Consider the following 19945-nt stretch of genomic DNA (forward strand, 5'->3'; position numbering starts at 1 on the left):
AATTCTTTTTGATAGAGAAATTATACATAACAGATGGTTCACAAACCTGTGTCTATTTAATAGCCAATCTGTTGTATCCAAGATGTCATCATTTTGGAAAATAACTTCTATGGAAGTATCTTCTTCATAATTTGAAAATATGACATCAAATGAAAATCTTGCTTTTTCTTTTTAGATTTAAAGTCTGTATGTGACAATTTAAAATATGTATATAGGAAAGCATGTGGTTTTGAAAAAAGTATTACTGACTACTACTGCCCAGATAGAGGAAATTTTAAGAGCCACTAACCTAAAATAGGATATGAAGTATTGCTATTTCATGAATATTCCTATGTAAAGTAAATTAATGAAATGACAATTCATTTGTCATCTCATGTATTTTGGACAATTACTTTTACTATGAAATCTGAGACTTCAGCTCTCTGTTAATATCTTAAAATATAAAGAAACTGTCATGGACTGAATCAAACATGGCACTTTATGTTTTCTTGCCCTTATCTGGCACCAATGTATTACTTTGAAAACAGTATACATTCTGAGATTCTATTTTGTGACATAACTTAATTAATTCATAGTATAGTAATAATGAACTTCCTTAATGAGCTCAGATAAGATACAATTACTTTAATGATTCTTCAAACTCATAACAATTGCTTCTATTTACTGTGATATAAAAATGCTGTTTCTGATGATATCTCTCCTTTATCCCTTGGCAGATGTCTCTGATACATGTCATATGCTTAAATGCATTTGCAGCTGACATAGTATAGAGTTTTCAACCACTGCTCCGTTTAAAGGTCCCTGGTGAAATGGATCAGACAACTAGGTTTCATAGGAGAAAGTGAGTCTTCATTAGTAATCTAATTTTGAAAGTTTTAAAAATGTTTCAAAACACAGCAAATTGTTAGTCCACACTGTAAATTTATTTAGACATCTTGGTAAAATGATAAGAGCTCACAATCAGAAATTCTAAGTTCTACCACAATTAGGTGACTTTAAATTAACTTTTTGAGTCCTCAGCTTCCATCGCTGAAAAAAATGTACGTTTACCTGACTGATATCAAGATTCTTTCCATTTTGAACATTTTCTGATTCATATCCAATTCTTTTATTTCTACTAGGAAACATATAGATTCTCATTCTTGTATTCTCATATTTACTTCTCAAAGATTCTTTTTTCTTTGGAGGAAAAACAACGTTAGTCCAGAGAGCTTCTTCTACGTAGCAGGATATCCCATTAAGCAGTTATTGTTTCTTAAAGACATTTCTATCTGGGCCTTGCAGACATTTCTGACCAGAGACAGAGTATAGATGAGAGTAAAATGATTATAAAATTTTTTAAAAAACAAAAACTTACTTAGGAGGAAAGAAAAGAAGAAAAGAAGAAGCTCTCAAGGGAAGAAGACAAAGTTCTTATAATTAATGTTTCCATTTGTTTAGAAAAATCTGTTTTTCAGGGCGCCTGGGTGGCTCAGTCGGTTAAGCGTCCAACTTTGGCTCAGGTCACAATGTCACAGTTCATGAGTTTGAGCCCCAAGTTGGGCTCTGTGCTGACAGATCAGAGCCTAGAGCCTGCTTCAGATTCTGGGTCTCCCTCTCTCTGCCCCTCCCCTGCTTGCACCCTGTCTCTTTCTCTCTCTCTCTCTCTCCCTAGAATAAACGTTAATTTTTTTTTTAAAAAAAGATATATTTTAGGGGTGCCGGGGTGGCTCAGTTGGTTAAGCATCCGACTTCGGCTCAGGTCATGATCTCGCAATTCGTGAGTTCGAGCCCCAAGTTGGGCTCTGTGCTGACAGCTCAGAGCCTGGAGCCTGCTTCAGATTCTGTGCCTCTCTCTCTCTCTGCCCCTCCCCTGTTCATTCTCTCTCTCTCTCTCTCTCTCTCCCTTTCTCTTTTTCTCAAAAATAAATAAAACATTAAATTTTTTAAAAAAATCTATTTTTCAAATTGTTCTTCAAATGTTTAACAATGTAAGATTTTAATATTGCCTTTGGTCAGCATCTTTTTATATAAATATAAGTTGTCAAATGACAGCGGCCAATTTCTGGTTTGGCCCGTGCTGGTGGTTCCACAGTAGCAAGACTATGTTGTTTGCACACCACAGAGTCCTGTAAAAGGATATTGATTGATGGCTCTGTATATTCTTCTACACATATGCAAATTATATTTGCATTAATATGAATATATTCTAGATACAAAGGGAAATATTTCCTTTATAATTATATAATAATATTATATGAATATGAATATTTTATACATTTAAAGGTAACTTTAAAACACTACAATTAAAACTTATTTCATGATGTTCTGCCACGGATTTGTTCTTCGTCTTTCTACGAATATAATATTGTGTTGTTATTCACACTGGTAACACCGGGAGGCACATAGAGGAGACTCTGCCTCTGTTACTATGGTAACTATTAGACATATTTTAAAGGAGAGAAACCATCATGTATGCATAAATTTAAAATATTACTGTCCACTGTTTTATAATTGTTGTAGGGAATTAGACCTCAAATTTTAAAGTCATATGCTTCCTATTTTTCTTCTCAAGAAACATATCATTTGTTGCAATGATATAAATAGCTGAGTTTTAAGGACAGTAAACCACAGCTTCTGTTTTTCTCTAAAAATATTTAAATTATTATTAAGTACATAGGCTCTAGAGATGCTTGATCTGGCTCAAATCACAGCTCTGCCACTTATTTGTTTATTCTAACCTATAACATGAAAGAAATCATAAAAAGAAATTGGAATATGTGATGGATATATTTTAGTTGAATACACTGACCAAAATCAGGTTTAATAAACTTTATTTTTTTTATGTTTATTTATTTTTGAGACAGAGAGAGACAGAGCATGAATGGGGGAGGGTCAGAGAGACAGGGAGACACAGAATCTGAAGCAGGCTCCAGGCTCTGACCTGTCAGCACAGAGCCCGATGCGGGGCTTGAACTCACGGACTATGAGATCATGACCTGAGCCGAAGTTGGGCGCTTAACCGACTGAGCCACCCAGGCGCCCCCCAAAATCAGGTTTAAAGAATGAGGAGACAAATTTATCTTGTAGTATTTACTTGATTAAAGTGTCACTATTAAGATCTTAGAAAGATATTCCAGCCCAGATCGTAAATTATAGTAGTGTATTAATACAGACACTCTCTCTCTGAGCTTGTAATTTCATATTTGATTTACCCTTTTTTTTTTTCAACAAATATTAATGATGACTATCAGGCGCTATGCTAGGTTCTGGAAGACAATTGAGAGTGGATTGAGAAAAAAAAAAAAAAGGACCCAAGATGAAGCCCTGAAAATCTCTAATATGTAGACTTTGGGTAGAGAAGTACAACTGAGAAAAAGAGACTAAGAAGAGCCAATTCTTTGAGTATAATAAAACAAGAGATGCTGTCATGAAAGCTCGGAAGAAGGAATTCATTCACCGGCCGGAGGTATGGAAGGCAGCTAATGGATAGAATACAGCAAAAACAGAAAAGCAGAGGGGTGCCTGGCTGGCTCAGTCCGTTAAGTGTCCAACTTCGGCTCAGGTCATGATCTCGCGGTTTGTGAGTTCGAGCCCCGCGTCTGGCTCTGTGCTGACAGCTCAGAGCCTGGAGCCTGCTTCGGATTCTGCGTCTCCTCCTCTCTCTGCCCCTTCCCTGCTCATGCTGTCTCTCTCTGTCGCTCAAAAATAAACGTTAAAAAAAAGAAAAGAAGAAGGATATATTGATTTGGAAACATGGAAATTCAGTGACCTTGACAAAACTTTTCTTGATAAAGTAATGACAGAATACAATGAGCTGAAGAGTTAATTGTAGATTACTTTTTAATTGAAAAGAATTCATTGACGTATAATTTAGATACAATTAGTGAATGCATTTTAAGTGGACAATTTAGTGAGTTTTGTCAGATCTATACATTGATGATATGAGACATTGTCACTACTTTAAAAAATTCCTTTGTGCTATTTTGTAGTCCATATATCCTTTTATCCCGGTTCCCAGACAACTGCTGACCTGCTTTTTGTCACTAAAAATTAGTTCGCATTTTCTAAAATTTTATATAAATGGAATCACTCAGTATGTACTCTTTTGTTTATGACTTCATTAACTCTGCATGATGACTCAAAAATTCATCCACGTTTTTATAAGTAGTGGTTTATTATTTTTTATCTCTGATGCTACTGTAGTGTATCATTATACTTATTTACTTATTGGTTAGTGCTTATTTATTCATTTGCATATTGATGGACACTTTGAAAATGTCTAGCTAGTTTTCTTTTTCTTGCTATGATAAATAAAGCTACTATGGAACATTCATGTAAAACTCTATGAAGACATATATATCCATTTCTATTGGATCAATACCTTTGAGTGGAATTGCTAGACTGCATGGTAAATCTATATTTGTTTAGGAAATTGCCAGTTTTTCAAAGTGGTTGTACCATTTCATAACAACACCATCAGTGTGTGAAAGTTCCAATTGTTCCTCCATTGGTATTGTCAATATTGTTAATTTTAGGCAATTTAATGGTCATGTAGTGATGGTTTACTGTGGTCTTAACTTGCATTTCTCTAATGATTGATGATGTTGATCAGCTGCATATTGATATTGGACATTTAGAACTCTTTTTCTGTGAAGTGTCTGCACAAGTGTTATGGGCTAAATTGTGTCTCATTTATATGTTGAAGTTCTAACCTTTAGTACCTCAGAATATAGTACCTCTATTTGGAGATGTGATCTTTCAGAAGTGATAAAAATGAGGTTTTTAGGGTGGGCCTTAGTCCAACCTGACTGTTGTTCTTTTAGGGAAAGGAAATTTGGACATACAGAGAGATAGCAGACAGATGCACAGGGCGACAATTATATGAAGTCGCAGTGAGAAGGTGGCCATTTACAAACCAAAGAGAGAGACCTCAGAAGAAATCATACCTGGCCATATCTTTATATTGGACTTCTAATCTCCAGAACCATGAGAAAATAAATCTCTGTTGCTAAACTACTCAGTCTGTGGTATTGCTGTGGATATGAAACCCCATCTCCTATTTGTCTATTTATTAAATAGTAAGAGTTCTCTATCTATTCTAGATAAACATCTTTTACCAGAAATATTGAGAACATTTCCTCCCATTCTGTGGTTAGCCTTTTTTGTTGTGTAACGATATCTTTGCAGAAGACTATGTTTTAAATTTGGATAGAGTCTGATAAATCATTTTTACTTTAGGGTTTTTGTTACAAAGTTTGTCGAGTTTTTTATGTCGTATCTGAGAAATCTTTATCTCTCAAGGTTAGAAGATTTTCCCCTATGCTTGTCGTCTAGAACTTTTACAGTTTAAGTTTTTATATTTAGGTCTATGGTCCATATCAAGTTAACATTTGGGCACAGAGAAAGGCTAAAAGAAAAAAAATCAACATTTTCCTCAGTATGAATATCTAATTGTTCCAAAACCATCTGTTGAAAAGATTTGATCTTCCCCATTGGATTGTCCTGACACTTTTTTTTTTTTTTTGACAACCAATTAAACACAATTAAATGTGTTGGTCTAGTTCTAAATTCTTTGTTTAGTTCCCTGAATTTATATTTTTATCCTTATGCTAAAACCACAGTCTTAACTCTTGTAGCTTTGTAGCAAACCTGGAATTCTAGCAGTATAAGTCCTCTCTCTAGGTTTGGACTTTTTCTTGTTTAAATTGTTTTGACTCTTCTACATAATCTGAATCAGTTTGTCAAATTCTTTGCAAAATCTTGCCAGAATTTGAAATAGAATTGCTTTAAAACTACAGATAAATTGGAGGAGAATCAGCATGTTAATAGCATCAAATCTTTTAATCCATGAACACATTATTTCCTATTGATTCACATCTTTAGCTACTCTAAGCAATGTTCTGTACTTTTCAGCCTATAGATTTTGTACATACTTGGTGAAATTTTCCCCTAAATATTTCCAGGGTTTTTTTGAATACTATTATAAATGGAATTATATCTTTTTATTTCTTTTTCCAATTGATTTCCTAGTAAATAAAAATAATATTAAGCTTTGATTACTGATCTTGTTGACCTAGGTAAATTGACTTAATTCTTTTTTTTAATGTTTATTTATTTTTGAGAGAAAGAGAAAGCATAAAAGGGGAAGGGGTAGAGAGACATGAAGACACAGAATCTGAAGCAGACTCCAGGCTCTGAGCTGTCAGCACAGAGCCCAATGTGGGGATCGAACCCACAAGCTGTGGGAGCATGCCCTGAGCCAAAGTCGGACACTTAACCAACTGAGCCACCCAGGTGCCCACCACTTATTAATTCTAATACCTCTTTTGTAAATTTCTTATGATTTTCTGTGTATACATCATATCATCTTGTTATGGGTTGAACATTTCCCCCAAAAAGATATGTTGAAGTCCTAACTTCTAGTACCTATGAATGTGACCTTATATGGAAATAGATCTTTGCAGATTCAATTAAGTTAAGATGAGGTCATTAGGGTAAGCCTTAATCCAATATAATTTATTCTTTATAAGAAAATGGACATGTAAAGCCATAGACACACAAGAGAACACCATGTGAAGATGGAGGCAGGTATTAGAGTTGAACAAGGAAAAGAATGTCAAGGACTGATCAACACCACCAGAAGCTAAGAACAAACAAGAAAGGATCTTCTTTCTAGAAGTTTCAGGGCCACCTGAGTGACTCAGTCAGTTGAGTGCCCAACTTTTGATTTCAGCTCGGGTCATGATCCTAGGGTCATGAGATCGAGCCCCATGTAGGGCTGAGAGTGAAGCCTCCTTGAGATTCTCTTTCTTTCTCTCTCTCCCTCTGCCCCCATCCCCACTCGTGTGCTCCCCCTCTCTCTAAAATAAAAAGAAAAAAGAAAACAACTAGCTGTTTCAGAGGGACCATGCACCTTAGTTTTGGACTTCTAGCTTCCAGAATATTTTTTGTTGTTTTTAGCCACCCAATTTGTGGTCCTTTGGTGTGGCAACCCCAGGAAAATAATATTCATCTCTAAAGCAGTTTTATTTTTTTTCAATCTCTAGGTCTTTCATTTCTTTTTCTTGTCTTATTACAGTGACTGAGATAGCCAGTAAAATGTAGAAGAGAACTGAGGAGAAGGTACATTCTTGCCTTGATCCTAATCTCAGAAAGTATGTAGGAGTTTTTATCAGGTTGAGAAAGTTCTCTTCTATTCTTAGTTTGTTGAGAATCTATTGAATGTTATCAAATGCATCTATTTAGATAACCATAAAGTTTTTCTCTTATGTTTCTTTAAGATTGTGATAAATTTCAAATGTTAAACCAAATTTTTCATTACAAGAATAAATCCTACTTTGTCAGGATGTATCATTCTATGTATTTGTTGTCATATTCAATTGGATAATACTGAATTTATAAAGAATTTGTTTAAAATTTTTGTGTCTGTGGTCTGCAGTTTTCTTTATTTGGAATGTCTTTTCTCGCTTTGGTGTTAATGTAACACTGGCCTCCTAAAGTGGTCTATGTAGGTGAGTGTTCAAACTTGAGAAGTGCATGTCTTGCACTAATTTGTGAAGGTGATTGATAGTGTAATTTAGGTATTCTACAGATCTTTGGTGATTCTTGTGTAATTCTAGTAAGGGCTCATAATGTCTGGTTTACTAACATTCTACAAAACATCACCTTCACCCAAGGAATCCCTTTCAAGGTAAATGAGATGATATGGTGAAAATATGATATTGGAATACACTGATTTTGACATATCTGGAAGTTTTTGGACCAATAAAATATTGAAAAAGCCTCATAACGATGTAGCTAAAGTGCTAGCTGGAAGTGGATACCTTGTAGGGTTGAGGCTCTGACCTTCAAGATGCCATGTATATTTTAAATCCATGTTCATTATATGGGGCTTTGTCCCCAGTAGCTAGAATATATGGTTTTAGAATCAAGAGTGGAATAAGAGGGGCTCTGCTGGATTAGTGATATTGGTTCCTGAGTGCTAGGGGAAATAGTCTACCAGAAACAGTATTAAGCCTGAGTGGCTTAATACTAAATAGCCTGAGTGGCTAGGGGAAATAGTCTACCAGAAACAGTATTAAGAATTCTACAAAAGTGTAACTATCTTCTGATCATGTGGGGCTCATCATACTCACATATTAGGAGTAAAGAAAAAGTTTCCCAAACTAACTGGACTAATTGACACTAGTTATCTTAAAGAGATAGGATTGCTACTCCATAATGGAGCAGGAAGGGTTATGTCTGGAATTCAGAAGATTCACTCTGGTGCTTTTTGCTGCTTCCATGGCCCATAATGGCCTGGGCAGGGCAATTGCAGCAACTACTGTTTGATAAGGGCAGAGTAACCACAGGCTACAACCCTAAAGGATGAGATCTGACGCATAGATCTTTCCAGTGGGAAAGCAAACTGGACCACAAGAGGTAATGGCTATGGATGAGAAGTATCTAGAATGGGAGGTAAAGGATGGAGTTGATAAATATCAGTTGAATCATTGACCTCAACAGATGCAGCAGGGACAATATCTGGTTCTACAAATCCTTCTGCTGTAATCCTTTTTATCAGAAAATGTGATAGGCATCACCTTGAAGAAGCAGTGACAGGACAGAGTGAACTTGTCAAGGGGCATGAGTACATCTCAGTGGTGCTTCATCCTTCTCTCAGCCTTTCCAGGATAAACTTCTAACAGCCAGCATATGCAACTTTTTAACTGAGTGTTTTCTTGGTGGTCAGAACTACTTGAAAACCAGAAGTACTGGGGAATTAACCCCCTTAGAAGCAATTCTTAACAAATGTCTAGTGGAAGCTGACGTATAAATATCCCAATTCCTATGCTTCTTAAGTGGACCAACACTGCGGCTTGAGTTCAAGCCTTATTGCATGCTAGAGTTTCATGGAACCAAGCCACTGACATAATGGTAATTTGCTTGTAAAATGTCCTTATTAGGTCTAACATCTCTATTGCCTTATTGGTGTTTCTTAGGATCACTTTCCAAATAAATTTGTTACACTTTAACCCTTGTCTCAGAGCTTGCTTCTAGGGGAATGTAAACTATGACAATATATCCAGTGCCATGGAAAGAACATCATGGCCTGACTCAGATCACTGGACCCCTAAAACTTCACCAACATGCCAGGCCCCTGAATCTCTTTAAGCTTTATGGGCCAGCACACATGTTTTTCACTAGGGCATCCAGAGTACTTGCCAATTCCTGTTCAAATCTGATTAATCTGCAGTATCATCTCATATAACAAAGCACTCTTTATTACATATGTCTAATATAAAATTAATATGTGCTATGAGTCATATATCAAAAGGAGCTATTCAAAATATTTAACAACATATGCAGCACCTAAATTGACCAAGTACTGGAGCAGATTCAGGGAGGTCCCATGCTGGGCCAGAGGCAAATCTTTATTACTGGATCTCAGAGAAGCCCAGGGGCTCCTGGAGAAGCCATCTGTTGGCCGGTGCACTTGAGAGGTGTGGCTCAAACTGGGCTGAAAGGAAGGACAAAGAGTCTAAGCCTCAATGACATATCAGCCCAAGCTTTGTGCCTGAAGCAAGAACGACTTCTGAAATTTTTAGTCTCGGTTTTTCTAAAGCCAGTTTGAAATGGGTTTTCTATTACCTCTGAGATAAATTATTGTAGCTGCTTTATCACCCTAGCTAGAGTCTAAGAAGTCATCCTCAATTCCTCCTATCTCCCTCATAGCTCAGATACTTCCAATGTGATCTTTTTAATATTTCTCCAATTCATCCTCTGCCGTCTAGTCCTCCTATTATTGCTCTATTTAAGGCCCTCATTATCTTTGCCTGAGCTATTTCAGGTGCTTCTTAATTGATCTTGGTGTTTCTTGCCTTGTCTTTCTCAGATTCACACTTCTTCCCAAATCTGTCTACATCGTTCCCCCTCAAAATCCTTCAACTGTTCTTCTTCACTACGAAGTAATGTGGCATGATCTTCACAAGAGAGCAGGTTGTCAACTTGTTTTCCTTCATCTTTCAGAACCACTGCTTTGGATTCAGTTGCCAACAATATCAAACTGCGCACATTTTCTCCCACACATCAGATCCTTCTCACCTTCATACTTTTACTTACAAGTTTTCATTCCCCTTTCTCCCCCCAGCTCATGTCCATTTATATATTAAGTCACAGTTCAGACATGATCTCACTCTAGAAACTTTCACAAACTCTATCGGGGCACCTGGGTGGCTCAGTTGGGTAAGCGTCCGACTTTGGCTCAGGTCATGATCTCTCAGTTTGTGAGCTGGAGCCCCGCGTCGGGCTCTGCGTTGACAGCTCAGAGCCTGGAGCCTGCTTCGGATTGTGTCTCCCTCTCTCTCTGCCCCTCCCCTGCTCACGCTCTGTGTCTCTCTGTCTCTCAATAATAAACATTAAAAAAAAAAAAGAAACTTTCACAAACTCTTGTGTTGAGCAAGATGACTCTCCTCTGTGATCCCATAAGAGTTTTTGAATATCTCCATCTCTTCATGTACCACACTGTGTTATAATTATCTGTTTATATATCTTTACCACCCACCCTGATCCCCAAATTTTGAGACAGAGGTTGTGTCGCAAACCAGGCATGTGGCAGATGAACATTAAATGTTTGCAAAGTAAATAAAGGCATATACAGTAAAACCTAGGTTCACGAGCATAATTTGTTCCAGAAATATGCTTGTCATCCAAAGTCCTCATATATCAAAGCAAATTTCAAGAACCATTGGCTCAGTTGTGATCATGTGATGTTCAGTGGCACATACTACTCGTATTGGAAGACGTCGCTCGTTTATCAAGGTAAAATTTATTAGAAATGTTTGCTCACCTTACAGAATACTCAGAGAACAAGTTACTCGCAATCCAAGGTATTACTGTACATGTATGCTCCTCTACTAATATGATGCTCTAAAAAGTATGTTTTGAATCATATTGGTATAGGTGATTGATATCCCAAAACCTCTTTTGAGTATGACAAAGAACTTTTGGATAGATGATTGTTCAAACCTAAATTAGTCATATTAATTTATGGACATAGTTGCATTAGAAGCATAAATCAAAAGATAAATTATTACCATATCATGAAGCTACTAGAAAAGCATTTCTTGAAAGTACATGTAATGAGGATGCAAATTGGAGTTTTATTACCTCCTCAGTCCCCATGTAGCCAATGCAAAAATTGCTAAGAGTGGTTTCTGATCAAATAACAATTGGTGGGTTTCACTCACACAAATAGGAGAAGATTAAAAATGTTTTTTTGGAAGTTCATGGCATCAATTCAAATGTTAATAGGCCAAATCTTATGAATGCATCCAGAATCTAATAGATTCCAAATAGGATGTGTATATCATTGAGCTATCACATTCCCTGTTACCGGCATGGTAATGTAGGAAAAACAACTATTTATTTAATTGTTTTACAGTAAATATTTTTTCTTGTAAAATTATACTTACATTCCCACAAATTCTTGCAAACATTTTGTAACTGTTAAAAAAGTATTGGGGCGCCTGGGTGGCTTGGTCGGTTAGGCGTCAGACTTCGGCTCAGGTCATGATCTCATGGTCCGTGAGTTCGAGCCCCGCGTCGGGCTCTGTGTTGACAGCTCAAAGCCTGAAGCCTGTTTCAGATTCTGTGACTTCCTCTCTCTCTGCCCCTCCCCTGTTCATGCTCTGTCTCTCTCTGTCTCAAAAATAAATAAACGTTAAAAAAAAATTTAAAAAAAAAGTATTATTGCTCATTAGACGTATATTAAGAGATCAATAAATATTAGAATGCAGTGAATTTGTATTTTAAACATACTAACAAATTATGCCACATCTTTCCCTTCTCATCAATATTAAGGTGTACAAAAGTTGAGGTAATGCTAATATCATATAATAAGATTGATAGACCAAAATTTAATTCTCACTTTCTATATTGTGCTTAGTTGGTTCATAACTTAAGTTTCGTTGACGTAAAAATATGTATTGAAATAGGTTAGCCACTAGAGGGATCATTTCTCTGAAATGATCACTTTATGTAAGAGGTTCCATTAAACATTAGCAAACACTTATTAAAGGCTTATAATGTAGGTCACCCAATACTAAAATGAAGAAAATATGTTGTTTCTTATATGTTGAGAGACTTTTGGGGGAACACATTCATAACCACATTTTTATAATAAAATGTAATTCAGTAAAAAAGAAATATAAACAACTGCTGGAACATGGATGAAGGTCCTTGTCACTGATCAAAAGAATACTGAGATCAAACTCTAGAATTGTAGAAGGGTTGGAAAACCACCAGTGGTTCTGTTTCAGAAGACAAGAAGCTTAATTCTTAATTTTAGTTTCAACAGTCAAGTATGTCATCTAGTAAACTTCAATATTCATCTACCCAATGATCCTCTACGGAGTGTCCCTTAGGTGCCAGGCAGGTGCTAGGTACTAAGGATCAGCCAGTGACCCGAAGGTTCCAGGTCTGAGCACAGTTGGAACATATAGGCCATGTGTATAAGTCACTTTAGCACCATGTACCAAATCCTGAGAGAAAAAGAGCTGACATCCATAGAACATAGAAAAGAAATTTAATCCAGATTGGGGGGCAGGGATGGCTTTCCCAGAGGGAGGCACTCTGATATAAAGAAGAGATACAAAGAAGAGATATAAAGAAATCACGGGAGATCTTCAGGTAAACATGGGGTGGGAAAGAATTCCAATCAGAAAAAAATATCATATGTTAAGACCTGAAGGCAAGAGGGAATGTGGCTCATTGAGGGAATAGAAACAAAGATATGTGGAATTACTGGCTCTTGAGGACTAAGGAAGTGGAGGGGTCATCATTAAAAGTAGAGTGGAGCAGAGTTTGCATGCCTAGTCTAGAGGTTGGACTTTGTCCTAGGGGCAAGGAGGAGTAGAACGAATGACCTGATTCAAATGGTGTTTTAGAAAGATTAGTAGTTCTGCCCTTATCCTGAGTTTCCCTCTTCAAGGTTTCAGCTATCTGCAGTCATCCTGGGTCTAGAAGCAGATGACCAAATCATCAGTGCATCTATAGTGTCCTAATGCTACGTCACAGTGTCCAGGCCATTTGCCTCACTTCATCTCACTAGGTAGGCATTTTATCATCTCATATCATCACAAGAAGACAGGTGAATACAGTACAATAAGATGTACAATAAGATAAGAGAGAGGACACATTCACATAACTTCTATTACAACATATTGTTATAATTTTTCTACTTAATTATTAGTTGCTGTCATAAATCTCTTACTGTGCTTAAATTATAAATTGAACTTTTTCATAGATATGTATGTATAGGAAACAACATAGCACCTATAGGGTTCAGTACTAGTCATGGTTTTGGGCATCCACCAGGGGTCTTGGATAAGAGAGGATGCTTTATTCCACTTGCAAGGTGCAGACTGAATTAGAGACAGGTCAAGAAGAACAGCAGGTAGATATTTTGGCCCGTACAAAATACAGAAAGATTCATAGATTTCTGAGTGCTCCAGTTTTTTCCCCCCACATTTTTCCCATCTCGGTGTCCAGGCCTGGGGGCTTAGTTCTAGGGGCTGACATAACAAAACAAGTTTTTCCCTGAGCCTCCCTTTCAGTCTCTTCCCCGTGCATTCAGGTTCTCTGAATCTCTTTATAAGTGGCCTTTTGGGCCAGTGGCTGCCCTTTCTCCTCTCTCTCGCTCATCCTCCCAGGATAGAGGAGCAGCAGGAGAAGGTAGAACTGAGAATTTCAAAGTCATCTGGCTTCTAGACGGACTATTAAAAAACAAATCCAATTTTAAAAGTAAACTTGAATCTCTGGCTAGAACACCTGCAACAATTTGCAGTCCAGTGTTATTCTAAGCAAGCATTGCCCTTTCCTTCATCTTCAAATTATTTTTTAAAATATCCCCTCCATGATATTAACATTTCCTTCCCATCTCCTTGTTTGTGTCCCAGGCTGGTAGTGGATAGAGAGTGGAGTGTCAATGGTGAAGGATGTGGCCAAGGAGGAGCAAAAGATCTTCCAGCCATAACTCAACTCATGAACTAAACTAATGTTCTCAAATAGCTAATGTCCAAAATGTATTACGTTTTTAGTTTAAAAGAAAAAGACGAGAAAGAGGGAACTCTTGTGTATTCTACTAGGCCGTGCGAAGAATTTCTTCACCAATGTAAATTTGTGAACTCTGTGTGAGCTGTCTGATGACAGTTGATTGAACTGTGGATGCTGCCTCATTGAAATCATAGAATGATGCATTTTATTACCAGATCTATACATAACTGCAAAGAGTGACCAAGAAAGGGTAGCTCATGTTCAGACATAAAACTCTGCTGTGATACCTGAAGCAGGTTCATAAAATCTGTCGTACTTTCAAGCTGACAAAGCTTTGTTCTCTCACCTCAGCTCTACAGACTTAGTGCCTTTTGGGGTCCTCTCTCCTGTTTCTGCCCCAGCCTTCCAGTGTCTTTTGCTTATTAGTACGATTTCAGTTTTAGTTGTTGAAATGTTTCTCTAATCTAACAATGTCATAATTTTAATCTCCCAAAGCTTCTCCCTGTCCCAGCGCAGACCAGGCCAGGAATTCTGCAGCTAAGCATTGGGGGATGGCAGGTTTCCTCACTTGCTCCCCCGCTACCCCTTCTCCTCTCCCATGTTGTCAATGGCTCCTTGGGATGAGGAAAGGGGAAGGAATGAGAGGAAAAAGACACATTTTTTTTAGGAACTGCTGTTCTTGCAATGCGGAATATGGGTCTTCTGTCATGGCAAATGCCCAAATTATATTTCTCTCCTATTGGACCTGAGAAGTCCCCATTCCCGTCCTCACCCCCCTTCTCCAACACTGTACTGTTTCCTAATTCAAGCAGTGAAATTTTTGGCTAACATTTTCCTTACAATTGCCACTCAGCTCTTGCCCCAACAGTATTCACAGAGGAGCAGTCACTGGTGTAATGTTCTTTCCCTATGACTCACACCTGGCTACCTTCCAGGCTATTGCCTCTGGCTTTGGGAAATATTACACTTCTCTTGCCCACCAAATTCTTTACAGACTGGCCACTCCCCTGGCAGCCACAATCTTTGCTCTGATCTTCAAGTAACTTCAATCCTAGACTTTGACTCTAGCAGGGAAGAATCAATCCCCATTGTCTCAACCAACCACTCACCCCCAAGCCCCAGAGATCACACACTGCCAAGGACTCTGCCACTGTGTTTAGAAAGAAGGACTGAGTTTCTACAGTTTCATGAGCACCCAGCTGGGTACAGAGATCTATTTCTATGTCTCTGGCAAGCTGACAAACACTCCATTCTACACAGTTGAGTATCTTAATCACCCATATCAAGGGTTCTTATGCTTTGTCCTCAGCTTTGGGATCTGAACCCAAAATCCCAGATAATAGGCAAAGCCTCACTTAACATCTTACTAAAAAAAAGATGATAATGGTAACTTAAGATCCTACTACAAAAAGATGACATAGTAACTTCAGGAGAGCATATTTACAAAGGTGCCAGCGTTCCAGGAGCTCTAATCCATATATACAACCAGGATCAGACTGAATCACGAAATTAATAACTCTGGATTGAAATTCTCCACGAGATATCTAGTCCAATTCTATAGCTTATAATCTAATCAACACTAAAAGAATCCTTTTAAGATTTTGTTGGAACTCTTCTTGAATACCCTTGGAGGCAAAGACATCCAGACATGTCAAAGCTAACTACACCATTTCTGTTTAGTTCTAATTATTGGCAAGTTCGGATTTATGTTAAGTCAAAATTGACCTCTGTATAAATGTCACTCCATGTTTCAGATTTATCCTCTGAAAACTCATAAAGCCTGACTAGTCATTTTTCCATATGATAACCATTTGGGTTTAGGGGGAATAACGATCATTTCCCTTTTAGATTACTCCGCTCCAACATAAATTTCCCCAATTTTTTCAAGTATTCACTGTATGGCAGGTTTTGAGGTTTCCTTATTATTTTGGTGTCCCTTCTCTTGTTATTTCCCATTTCTTCAATATCAGTTTGGTGGTCAGAACCTATGACAACACCAGGAAGGAAGAATGAAACAGGGACTTATTTCCTTTAAAAGTTAATTTTTAAACAAGAGAAAATCATGACTCCCACGCAGATATAAAAATGAATACATATTAAAGATTTCATTAAACTCGTAGCCAATGAGGAAAGCAGACAAATGTAACTGTTTCAAAAGAAAATCCAGACTGGGCACATTTATAGATCAGGAATATTGAAATGACTGCACAAGTGAAGGCAAACTTGTTTTTTTTTCCCGTAATGGTGAGGGATTGTCAGTTGGACTTCTACTGGACAGGACAGAATTTGCATGTACATAGACAAGAATTATTTTTGCATTACTAACAGCTATCTACAATTTATGGTGTTGTAAAATAGCTTTCATAGTTTCCCTAGAATCAGAATCAGATAACCCAGAGGGTTTCCTCTAGAATCCCAACAATGCAGAATTTTCCACTGACGCACATATTTTTGCCTACACTTCTCTTGTTCTAAATACTATTTTCCTTTGAATTAAGGAAAGTAATGGTAAATATAAAGCTCAACACTTATATCGTCAGAAAACTACCACACAGCTCTTTATGAAGTTTTTTATTTTTTCATGTTTACAAGCGTTAATAGGATATCTCAATAAACACTGAAATTAGCCTTAGCTTACTTAAGGAAAAAAAAAGTAATGCCAAAAACATGTTTGCCTTTCTGTGGGAGTATCTTCAATGACGTTGATGTTAGTAGTTTGCTCCCACACCCTCAAGTTTTCAACCTTACATAATAGTCTCTGGATTTATCAATTCCAAACCTATTAACAAATTCAAGTTAATTCAACAAATGCCGACTTAATTCATAAGCCCATTATAAGCATGACGAGTAAGAGTAAATAAAAGTATGGATTTGTATAAGGAGAAATTATATTCTAGTTGGACAGGGCAAGGGGAAGACATGTATAAATACATTATAGGGCAAAATATAACCTGTTTAGAGGCAAAAAAAATAAAACCATATTTGGAATGTTTTCAGTGAGCTAATATTTTAGGTCAGAAGAATAAAAACTAACTCAATGGGAAGACTGCATTCCCACAAATTGTAACAGGATACAGAATACTCATGGAAGAGGACCCAAAAGAATGGATCCCAGATTAGAATGGTTGGAAATATTGCTAGGTCATTCAAGAGTTTTGAACGTCAAGCTGAAGAATTTTTATTTAACTCATAAACAAAGGAGAATAATGGGAAGTCTATAGAATGTTTATTTACATGGTAAGAACAATACTGTGATTTATTCCGGCGGAGCTACGAAGAAGACTATAAAAGGCAAAGACTGAAGAGAGGATGCCACCAGGAAGTAAAATTTATAGGACTTGGAGGCAATATTTTGCCATGGAAGTAAGCAGGGATGGAAATGGACAAGGGAGAGAGTGAAATGAAAGAGAATTTCAAGTTTTCTAATTTAGGTAAAAATCTGTATTAGATTCTTAGGGCTGCCTTGACAACTTACCACAAACTTGGTGAGCTAGAAAGAAAACCTCTCACTGTTCTGGAGACCAGAAGTCCCAAATCAAGGTGTCAGCAGGACCAGGCTCTCTCTGAAGACACAGCAGTCTCTTCACTAGCCTCTTTCCGGCTTCTGGTGGCTCTTGGCAATCCTTGGTGCTCCTCGGCTTATGAGTGCATCACTCCAATTCCTGCTTCTGTCTTCGCGTCACCTTCTTCTCTGTTTTCCTTCCGTGTCTCTATGTGATTTCTTCTCTTTGTATGATTACACCAGTCATTGGATTTTAACCCAGTCTGATCTCTTCACGATCCTCAACCTATTTGCAAAAAGCCTTATTTCCAAATAAAGTGACATTCTGTAAAGTTCCAGGCAGATACAAATTTGGGGGAGATGCTATTCAACCCACTACAAATAACTTGGAGAAAAATCAGGTCACTAATGTAAATAAATGCTCTGCCATTAATATAAATAAACAAGTAAATAAGTAAGTAAATAAATGAATAATCAAAAATGCTCTGCCCATTAATGTAAATAAATGCTCTGCCATTAATGTAAGTAAATGCTCTCAGAAAAGCAGTTTTCTGAGAAGGTAGATTTGAGCTAGAGTTCCAACAGCCAGATTTGTGAATGATACATGTTGGGGTAGACTGAAGTACTTAAGTACTCAGTATTTATGATCTCACGGTTCGTGAGGTCAAGCCCTGCATTGGGTTCTGTGCTGACAGTGCAGAGTCTGCTTGGGATTCTCTCTTTCTATTTCTCTCTCTGCCCCTCCCCCATGTGCACGCAGGTGTGCGTGCTCTCTCTCTCCCTCTCTCTCTCCCTCAAAATAAATAAATAGGCTTTTGAAAAAAAATTAAACAAACATCCAGTCAAAATTAGTGAGACAAGAAAAAGAAATCAGGTAAAATAAATAAATAATTAATTAATTAAAAATGCTCTGCCCATTAATGTAAATAAATACTCTGCCATTAATGTCAGTAAATGCTCTCAGAAAAGCATATTTGGCTCCCCAAATATCACCTACATGCACTGTTAGTAAGGCAAGTTGAATTCATTACTTACTGTGTAAGAAAGGGCACCACCCCCAAGAGCTTTGGTAGTATCTCAAAAGGCGGGAAGGTAAGGTCAGAATTTATTGACAATGGGAAGTGTGGCGTAAGGTGGGTCTTTCAACACAATCACTTGATTAGGACTTGGTAAGGATCACCTATGACAGTCCACGATTGCCAGAAACAGGGAGGTTAGGATTTTGAGGAGAGGAATTCAAAGAATCTGAGAGTTCAAACTTTTGATGTTTTCCATTGAAAAGATGATGGATCTTTCAGAAAGTTTTTCTAATGAACAAGCCCATCATTTATAGGGATAAGAGTCTTTAGAGAAAGTAGAATGCTAATGGAGACGGTGGAATAAATAGCACATCGTTAATATGTAAGCAGTGAGGTACAGTTTCTGTTCTCGGTGACTTTTCTGAATGTGAGGGTAGATAGCTTCGTAGCACTCAGAGACATCAAGTCACAGTGAGTAGGTTTAGAATAAGTAGTCAGAAAAGGAATCTTGATGAATTCCTTGAAAGGCAGACTACAGAGGCCAATGCGACTATTTGTTCTTGTTTCCTTTTGATTTTGTTTATTTTTTTAAAGAGGCATGCAACCTTGTTCAAGTGTTAAAAAGGAGCCCTGAGTTTCCAAATTTTGAAAAAGAAATAATCAATGCAGGAAGAAAGTGGTGATAAAATTAATAAATATAAGGCATTAGGAAAGCATAGTTATATTCAATAATAAGTAGTGAGGCTTCAATAAAGTGGTATGGTAAACATTACCGAAGCTTCTCAATATCCCAGTCTCATCTTTCTGAATTTGTGGAATACTATACTTCCCAACCCTCTTGCAAACAGACAAAACCATGAGCTGTGAGGAGAAATAACTTCTATAACTTCTTTGTGTCACTTTTGGGCTGAGACAAGGAAAATCTGTTGCATAATCTTACAGCTCACTCCTTTCCAACCACTGTGATTGTGATGGCTATATATCGAGATTCTGGAGCCACTGCATAGAACCAGTCTAGATCTCTGACTCATTTGAAGGAGGTTGCTCTGGAGAGCCATTAGACTTGAGTAGACTTTCTGCAGGCAAGAAATACATACACTGTGTATGTGTGTGTGTGTGTGTGTGTGTGTGTGTGAATCCATTACAGTTTTGGAATTTATTTACTTTGGTACCAAAGCTTATCTTACTCTTGCTCATACTTTTGGTAACACTATACTCCAGATTGTTGAGTGATATTTGTTTATTTATTTATTTATTTATTTAAAAGTGTGCACCATGCCCAACATGGGGTTTGAACTCATGACCCCAAGATCAAGAATCACATGCTCTATGGACAGAGCCAGCCTGGTGTCCCACTATTTGCCAAATTAGAAGACTGACCACAATAAAACAGTGATGACAAAGTAGC

Source organism: Panthera uncia, chromosome B1, assembly GCF_023721935.1.
Source record: "Panthera uncia isolate 11264 chromosome B1, Puncia_PCG_1.0, whole genome shotgun sequence".
NCBI lineage: Eukaryota > Metazoa > Chordata > Mammalia > Carnivora > Felidae > Panthera > Panthera uncia.